The 10208-nt window shown below is 35.4% G+C and overlaps 1 long non-coding RNA gene across 1 annotated transcript in view; it reads left to right on the plus strand.

The window, feature by feature from the left end:
- The window catches only part of LOC113480090, a 20751-nt gene extending 14877 nt beyond the window's left edge, over positions 1–5874 (plus strand). Inside the window, exon 3 of the long non-coding RNA XR_003398429.1 lies at positions 5786–5874. This is a non-coding gene — a long non-coding RNA (uncharacterized LOC113480090). The remainder of the gene's footprint in view (positions 1–5785) is intronic.
- The last annotated feature ends 4334 nt before the right edge of the window (positions 5875–10208 follow it).

Consider the following 10208-nt stretch of genomic DNA (forward strand, 5'->3'; position numbering starts at 1 on the left):
GGGGGGGGGGGGGGGGGTAATATTAGCATGCTATTAAAAATTAACAGTATTTAATGGTGCCTAGGAGATAAACCAAGGTTGAAAAGGAAACCTTGGGGGCATTTCCTAGCCTTCAGTAGCTGAATTAACATTTTTTAGCAACACTTTTAACTGTGAAAAAAAAATTGGCATGTATTAAATGGTTATGAGCTAGGTGTAATTTAGCTAAGAACACAGAATATATGTAATTTAAGAAAGCTGTGAGAAGTCATTACAATTTACTGTTGAAAAATGAGCAGTTGCCAGATCAAAACATGGGTAGGTATTTATGTTATGGAAGACAAAGATTAGACTGCTCAAGGTATGAGGTGTAAAAGGATTCCCTCAGCTCATCATTCTTTTGAATGGGGGGGGGGGGTAGGCAAGCAGTAGAAGGCAGATATAAAGGCACATCAAGAAACAAGTGCAAGCCACAACCTGAGCCACCAGAGAGCACAGCTTTAGGAAGAAAGCCTAATGCAAAGGTTTGGTAAGAACCTTGTTGAACAGACCTTGTTGTTCTGAGCAAAGAAATTTTTGTTTTGATATCTCGTGTTCTCGAGAAGTTATATTTTACAGAATAACAAATTCTCATTTAACAGAATATCGAACAATATCCATTATAAGTTCCTCATTCTAAGAAAAAGGCCGAATCAGTATTTTTTGTTAGTTGCTGAGGTCAAAAGTACAACTACCACTCTAGATGAAAAAACAGCTCCGTGATTTCATGAAGTCACTTGAGAATACTGTGAGTGAGTTGAAATGCAACCTTAACTCATCTGAAAATAAAAAGTGCTTTTACAGGAGATCTGCATTTGAGATTTGATTAAGAAAAAAACACAAGCATTTACTGTGACTCCATCAAGCTAACATCTTCTAATGATGAGCTGCAGTTAACACAATGCTAGCCCTGTTCCGCTCCTATTTAGCCACCTGTTAATCGTGAACACACGGTTACAATAATTCATGCTTCATGGGAAAAATTTATGGGCATAGCCATTTAAAATCAAATAGTAAAATATATTTCTGAGTTCCAAGAAAGAAGGATAAATTATTGAGAACTCCTGCTTCTAGAAAATATGTCCAGTACTACTCATTAAAATTACTCAGCTGAGCATCTGAATTTAATTAACTGAATAAGGCTGTGATGGATGTGATGTTTATGTTATTTTGCCTAATATTTCATATCTAATGAAACTTCACATTTGTTTTCTCAAATTGTGAGAAAAATGTTTGATATATTTGTTTAAAGTGTTTTTAGAGATATAGAATTAAATAAACGGGGTGGGTTTTTCATAAGACTGATCACTGCATACAGTCTCTTAAATAAATCCTTTAGATTTAAGAACCCAACTAACTAGGAAGGTGGTGTTTCTGCAGATCCACATGCTCTTTGCTTTCAAACAAAAAAGTCTCAGGGGTGCACAGTGTAACATATTTGCTTGCAATACTGTTTAAGTGGTAGCTATTTTCATATGCTTCATGATTTGTTCTGCATTTGGCTTGGTTTTGAAATAAAGTAAAATTTACATCAGTACCCAAGCAGTGATTTCTTAGTAACTTCTTTCTTTCTTTATAATTTTTCTTGCCTAAGCAAGCTCTAAGATTTATTGAACAGCTTCAGCTAATACATCCCTTGTTGAATGGGGGAGAGAGGAAGAGAGAATGCAGAAAACTATTTTTTCCTTTTAACTTTTATTTCTTTTACCAAGCAGTCATTAAACTATTTGTATGTAGGAAATGTTGTATTATATTGTTTAGTTCTTCTGTCTGTATTTGATAGAAAGGCACTAAAAGCAGCAGGAGTTTCCAATTTCACCTCTTCTCATGCAGACAGCTTTTTGGTACTTCTCTTTGAATGAAACAGCATGAATTAGGATTTTGTGGGTTTGGGGATGATTTTCAGATGTTTCTCGTTTCTTTTTCTCATTAATTTTAAGGTCAGAGAACAAAACTAGTCATTTTCAAAATTGCTAGTTTTTGAGGAGATGAACTGTTACTAGTGTTGCAGCTTTCCATAAGCTATTGTGTGGATTTCAGTCTTATCAAGATCTCTTCAGGTTACTGCTCAGAGCGTCTTGGGACTCCATTTTATATGTGAATCCCCCAAAAGCCATTCTGAGGAGTGGGTATATGACACTGTGTCAACATTCCTATTTCATGTGCTTCTGCCATCAAGTTGTGACACGTAAGACAATATTGTCTTAGACAGTAAGCTCAACCTAAGCCTGTGGTTGAGCACTTGGCAGGTGATTTTAGACTGAAGTATCTTAAATTTGATCCAAGAGCTTATCTGGCCTGCTCTTAAGTGATAACAGGAATCAAGGTTAGTGACTTTTCCCATGTTCCTGAGCCCTTTATCTATAGGTGAAATCAGGGCAGAAACTTCTGAGACTTAATGGATTTTCATATGTGCCTTTTAATACTTATTTCCATAGTATTTCAATAAACTTACTTCCAAAACAAGCAAATAAAACCCCAGACATGCAAAAATTCACATGTGGATTCCTTGTCAGCCACATATGCTTGTTGACAACTTGTAAAATAAAGTAGACGAAGGGTACTATTTGTTCTAAAGTTTTGCCTGAACATGGAAATAGTATAACTGGAGTTTAAAATAAAAGGGGAAATATGCTCTGCTTTGTGTTCTGTTGTGAGGTAATTGTGACTAGAGACATTTTAGCTCAAGGTTTCTATTATGCTTATTAGAAGTCATTTTATTACTTTGCGAGGTTGTAGCCCGTATCTTTGAGATTCTATTGCATAAAATTCTACACCTCCCCTTATTGGGCTCTATGACAGGGACAGTAATTAGCACTAAACTCCAAGGCAATTTATTTTCATAAAATTAATAATAATGAAGATAATTTCATTTTTGAAAGCAGCTCTGTGAAAAGGCATCTCAGATCACTGCATGGAGATCTTGATTATACAGTGAAAAGGAGCTATTCACAGGAGGGAGTATTAGCATAGCCGCATTCCACTAAAAACACTCTTACTCTTGCCAAGTTTCTGTGCATAAAATCATACGCATGCTGTGTTGATGTTATTAGCTTCCATCGTTCAAGCTGCTGCAGTCCCCTCTGTATAAATCTATACTGAAGATTCTCTATATGCCAGGGAATTTGATCCCTAAATGCTTTAAAGTGTGATGCATTTAAGAGAATGCAAAACAAAGTATGTCAAAATCCGGAAAAGAAGACTGAGTGAATGACTATTTGAATTATTTCTGTTTTCTATCTGTGAAAATTGAATTGACTGAGGGTAGAAAAACCCACTTAACTGGTTTTATTATATTAACTTTTATTTCAGTTGCTTGTCTTTAAATTCTATGGTTCCATAATCAAAATCTTGAAGTGAGTTAGAGAAAGCAGCTTGAGACATTATGGAATCAATGTATAAATTTAAACCTGATTTGAAAAATGCCGCTCTTGTTTTCTTTCAAGGTAAAGTACTATGTGGCTTATAATGCCATTGCAACATGTAAGAATAAATCACTGTACTAAATTGGTGACTGACAGACCATTTAGTTCATGAATTTATGGTGCCTGAATGCCTTCCTGCACAGAGCATATTGGTTCAGACATATTATGTGAGGCTACTTAGAAGCCTGATCTCTGAAACAATCGTCTCATAGGGAAGTAGGGAAGAAGCTTTAGGCTTTATTATTCCTGTGCAGCTAAACTCCACATCCTCACAGTTCTCATGTCACTCATATGTTAAAAGATCAAATTTCTGATTTTATGAAATGCAAAAGGGGGAACTAGATATGGAAAAAACAATTACTTATTTGAAACTGGAACTGTTGGTTTGAGGGTTGATTTTCTGCATATACAGTTACGTTCTGACATGTGATAAGCCTCTTCTGAGACTTCATCATTTATGGCCTTGCTGTGTCAGTTCTCAGCTGTTCAGCTGAGCCAGGGTTTCGCTACAGGATGGTATATCAAACTACATACCTTCCCTTCAGCCTCCCGTTACGCGTTCTTAAGTCTGGAAACCCATAACCTGAGCTAATCGGAGGAGATGCTGTGGGGCCTGAGATGGAAATTCAAGATTAAATTACTGGGAATTTTGGGGGTTTGCTTTTTGTTTGTTTAGGCATGGGGAAAGCTATTCACAGAAAATGCAACCAAAGGAAACCGAGATTGCAAAATGAAACCTCAAGTTTAGACCTGTTAAAACTGAGGAAGTATATTTTTCCCTTTTAAATGAATTGTGAATTGTATACTCTTCAACACAAGACTTAACATTTTGAACCCTTGTTGGGAATGACGTGTCTGAGACTGAACCAACCCCATGAATGTGGAAATGGTTTTATACATTAAAAAATATTTTTATTCTCACAAAGGCTGCAGAATTGTCAATGCATGATATAGTGGGAAATACAGAGTGGGACAGGCGAGGAGGATTTCAGAGCACAGTCTCTGCGTTGAGACTGTTTAGATTGAATTTTATCCAATTTGAAGGTTTGGGAATAATGTTTAAAAACACTGAAACAAATGTTAATGCTGTTTTCCTCAATTTTTTTGACTTACAACTTGAGAATTTGACACTGACTTTGTCTGAAGTAAATTAAATCAGAGATTTTAATGTTCACTGTGCTATAAATGCAAATACTCTGAAAAATGGATCCTTAAGTATTTTAGATTGGACATCCTAATTTAAAGGAAACTTCTTTCTCTGTCTCTCTTCTCCATCTAAAAAATGTAGAAAACACTATTGCCTCCTCAGGATATGGCAGTTGCTGATTGTTAGGTGTTTGGCTGCTATAGTCATAGGATTTAAAGTGCTGATCAAGAAATGAATTATTTCATATTCCAGAAATGAGTTGAACAGAGTGCAATGAATACACATGGGTGTAAATATCTCAACGGTATTTACATATTGATGAAAACTATAGGCCAGGTTAAAAGGTAAAAATATTTCTAAGTGCTTGTTCAGAGAGTGATCCTGATCTTTTAATGATACCAGTTCTGGCATAGGGTATTTCCCAAATTTAGAATACTTATTTTACAGCCTTTTTCATTCTTTTAATAATTTTTTAAATGCCTAATCCTTAGAAACATTAATGAAAGACTGCAAAGTCATCAATAAAAAATCTTCAAGCTTTTCAAATAGTTATGGTAAGATTAAATAAGCTTGCTTGTTATTAATAATTTAAACTCAGTAATTTGATTTAACCTTATAGAAAATGTTTATGGCTTATTTTGAAAATTCATAATTTAAAGAAATATTTTTACTATTTTGGTTTTTGACAATAAAGCATATTAAATATGGTATAGTCTATGTAAGAAAACTGTCTTATTTTGAGGAATAACAATCAATAAATGTATTTTGATTTTTTTCCCCCAGATACATCTGTAGAGAGTTTTTGCCAGGTTGTTCATGTTATGCTGAACCTGGATGAACCCAATAAGGAGAATTAAATTAGCCCTCAAGATGTGAAACAAGCGTGAGTCTAACAGAGCAAGCAGAATAAAATGGCATTTTTCAATGCTGAAGTAAAGCACTGCTGTAACGTTTTGTTTCCCTCCTGTTGAATATGAATCAAACACAAGTTCTTCCTGTTGCTTAGTTTGATATGGCTTCTCAGAATGATTACAGAATTACACGAGCAAAAACATGATGGAGAATCAAGAGGCTAGAGCAGTTCTCTATATATCAACTCCCTCCAGCACTGCAGTGTCACAGAGCATTTGCTATTGGAAGAGGAAAGATAGCGTGGAATATTATTTCTCTAACTCTTCCTTTCTTTCCTCTGCAGAATTACCAGATGACATTGGATCACTAGATCTAGAATTTTAGGAGTGATATGAGGGAGCCTAGAGCAACACCAGCCCGTCATGGATGCAGGTGGGATATACTACTCAGTTATTGACAAAGGTAGGTTGTAGGAAGATTGGGGCTGCAGGCAAAAAAAAAAAAAATCTATCCAACTAAGCATGTTAGCAGAAGGCTGTTTTGCTCCCATTGCTTGCGTTTTATTCATGCATCCAGAAAACTTAAATAGTCAGGATACATAGCTGCACATTTGACATGTTTCACGTGTTTATTATAAATTTAATGTGACTAAACTTTGTTATATTCTACTTGAGAATGCCTTCAGTATGTGATTCATTTTGATTACTTGGTACAAAAGTTTCTTGTAACGTAACCCCCATTCTTCCTTGTCCCAGATTCTCATTTATACAAATTTCTTGTATCATGAATTTTGTACAGATTCCTGACAAGGTCCCCTATGTCGCTAAGCTTGTTAAGGTCTGTGCTGCTCCATGTGGTACATCTGAAATCAATTTTAGTCACATTTGACCATTGTGCAGATGGAACATTATTCATGCATTAGACTTTCTAAGTGGGGTAGAGCAGAAACTTACATTTATTCCTTACAATTGTATCTGCATTTTTATATTATATATGGTTCAGTAACCTTTTGTAGAAGACCAGAAGATGCCTCTGGAGGCAACACAATGTGCATCAGAACTGATTTATACTGTAACATCTGTCAACTTTTCCCTAGGACCTAGTTGTGCCAGGATACACATGTCATCTTTTCTAATGACTTATCAAAGGATAGAGGCTGACTGTGGAAAGAGATGTACCACAGGAATGAGTCTGATACTACTTTCTGCCATTTTTCCAAGGAATAGTGTTCAATTTGCATTTATTGTCTCAAGGATTTGTAACTTGCAGTTTAGTGTGCACTTTGCCCATAGGGTGAACTTTTTTCTTAATGAAAATGAGGCGTAGAAATGCTGTTGTAAAATATACATTACTGTCATAAGTATACATGCAATGAGTTTTGAAAATATTTAGAAGAACATAATTTTCCTGTCCTATGAAGTTTGTGGAAATTTCAAAAAAATCTTCAAACCAATATCCATATCGCTTCTTCTCTCCCCCTAGTAAACAGAAAAACAGGCATGGGAGGGCTTAGAATAGCCAGTGTGTTTTATAGCACTGATGAGTTCATGGACTTGAAAATAGAGCTCATGCATCTCATGTGAACTTGGATATTTTATCTCTCTGTCATTTTGTATGCCAGGTGAGTGACAGCCAGACACTCAGAGGAGTTACCTAAACTCTAAAAGATGTAGAGCCTCCAGTTCTCCTTTTGGTTTTATATCCATTATCCCTTTTTTTGCATGGTTATTTTGTTTTCTTACTCTTAATTTAACTAGAATTTCCATCCCAACCTCGGAATCCTAATAATATCCAAACAAGAATCCAAACAATAAAGCACCCTTTACTATAAAGTGTTCACATTTTGGCTGATAAGTTTAATCAAAGACAGAAAATTGAAAAACAGATCAGATCCACAACTGTTCCTTTACAAAGGATCTGTGTCTTCACCATATTAAAAAAATAAACACCGATTTCCTCCTGAAAAGTGTATTTGTATTAAAGTAATTAATATTTGCATTATTACATATCCTTTTTAGGAAAAACAGTCTTTAATCCCATATGTGGAGTTCATTGGCATAGACATCTCCAATCCATGAACTGCTTCAGTCAGTCAGTTCTGTTGTCTGTGAGCATGAGCATTTTGTCATGGGAGCTCTGATTCTCTCTTTCTTGTGCTTGGGGTGATCACTAGCTACACCGGAGCAGTTATGCATTGAGCATAAATGAGCAGGAATCTTCCTTTCTCTTACAAGAGAGGCTGAAAATTTAATTTAGCATACACTAGAAAAGTCTTATTTATTTCTGACTTGAAATATCTTTAGTCCTATTTATAAGATAAGTTGCAAACTATAAAATGACATTTTATTATGTTTTCTATTTGGAATTTAAATTATTTTGTTTAATATTAGTTAGACCAAATAATAAATTTCTAAGATTACACATAGTGCATCACGCATATAAAAGTAAAAAGTAAAATTCAAGCTGTGTATAACTTCAGTTGTCTTCACAGATTTTAATTCTGCACCATGTTTCATGTCTTTTGCGATACTTAGCTTTACTGCTTTCATATTGATTCAGTTTAACTGATTGGCTTATATGTTAGAGTGATTTAGGATGCTATATTTTTTTTTTTAATTTTCCTATTTAGATCTTTCTTGTAAGTGAAAATACGCTGTGTAATTTGTAGGACATATTTATGAGTTAACTACACAAAGCTGTATTTTAAATATTGAACATAACGTTGTATTATAACACAGTTATACGCTATAACAGAAGGCGAGGTCAAGCTGCTGTTCTACCTGAGCTATACTGGCCATTCTGGAGACAGGTCATATTATTGTCTCCCAGCAGTTGATCATGTTCTAAATAATCGAATAGTCATCATTTTATGAGAAGAAATCTGTTATATAAAGAGCTAATTAGTGGAGTTACCTCGAATGTGAGGCCTGTCTTCAAGCCCTTGCAAAGCAGAGCAAATCTAAAAGAAGGAACTGAAAGCTTCCCTGGCAATAGAGAGCATCCAGGACTTGGCACATTCACCTGAAGTATGGCAGGGTGAGTGATGGAAACTTGAATAAACCTTTTTCTCAGGAATTCTCAGTTTGCTCTATGAGATTCTACGCTGTGGTGCTGCACTGTGGTATCAGTTAACCAACAGCACTGCAGTGGTTATATATGGTCCCATAGTGTCTGGGATGGAGTTTCCCAAATCAGTTATGTGCTAAGAAAATTGTAGGGAAAAATCATACTTTATCAGATCAACCAAATTTTTTTCATGTCCATTCTTTAATGTTTATTCGTTTTGGAAAATGTAACAACATAAGGACATGAGAGTAATCAAAATGAAAGCCTATTACAAGCAAAAAAGAAAAATTACATTTTGGTCTTTCTTTTCTTTATAATACATTTCATTTACAGTTTTACCAACAGCTGACCTATGCAATCTAGTAGTAGGTCATCTGGTGGAAACTAGTTTGCAGGTTTGGGGCCAGAGAACCATAGGTTGCTCACCATCTAGCTCAAAGTCTGTGGAAAGTGCATCTATTAATAGTTTCCTAGCTGTGCTTTTTTAAAATCTGTTTATTATTGCCATTTCTACAAGCATTCTGTTCTTCTCCTTTCCTTTGTGTTGCAATGCACACAAAAAAATAACATTTAAGAAAAATAAACATTATGGTTTTCTCTCTTGAGATGTCCACAATTTGAATGAATAATGTGCCACATTATCCTCAAAAGGTCAATGTGATCAGAATATTGTATGAAGCTGTATCAGACAACAGATATTACTATTAACTTTATGTTCCAGCTCTGTTACATTTGAATCTTCAGACTGAAGCTGTGGGTATAATTCCTTTTATTGTTTTGATCAAGGGAGAGGATTTTTGTCTGTAAACATTCCAAAAAACTTATATGTGGCTGCCAAGCCAAGTATTCTGTCTGGCATTTGTGAGTTAATGAAAGAACTGCTTTAGCTTTATAGCTGGATTTCAAAATACAGAATCTGGAGAACTATATTGCAAATGTAATGTTACCCAAGCCTCTCTTAATGAGAATTTACATAAAGAATGACCCAGTGGAATTGCAGCAGTGTATAGTGCTGCCATTTAGAAGAACGGAATCATGTCTCAAGCCTAGAGCAACTTAAAAGTAGGGATTGAAGCTTTTGGTCTCAGGGGACAAAGGAAGTGCTTTTCAGTTTCTCAAGCCGTTCATTGTTGACTGAAGTAGCCTTCTATAGATAGCTGCTAATAGAGAGAAAGACTAAGATTATTAGAATATGCCTAATATACTGGAAAAAAAAAATCAGGCTTTATTTTCATGGTGCTTTTCAGTCAGTGAAGAAATAATCACAAGATTAATGCATTTTTAGAGGACAACGGTACGTATAAAAAAAGAAATAAAATACGAAAATCAACCGCTTCTGCTTGAAACGTTCAGGATTCCTAAGTGATGGCTAATTCAAGTACTAGGTAGGTCTACTAGCGCTTAGCTTCTGAGATTTTCCTGGTCCTCCTGATACTGGCTATTATTAATCTGCCGTATCTGTGGTCACAACTATAAACAGACTGGAAGATACTCTAGGGTGAGAGAACAAGGACTCAGCATTCTCTCAGCTATCCAAGGTTCCCAGGTGAAGAACTATATTACCATAGATTCCCTCTATAGTCATTAAGGAGAGAGAGATGCACACCTAGAAAATGGTGATGATGTGCGAGGAATCGTGTTGTGCAATTCCTGCATCTCGTTGTTGGCTGTGCACAGAATCTCCAGCTTCTATTAACTCC

Source organism: Athene cunicularia (assembly GCF_003259725.1).
Source record: "Athene cunicularia isolate RWA chromosome 4 unlocalized genomic scaffold, athCun1 chr4_part3, whole genome shotgun sequence".
Taxonomy (NCBI): Eukaryota; Metazoa; Chordata; class Aves; order Strigiformes; family Strigidae; genus Athene; species Athene cunicularia.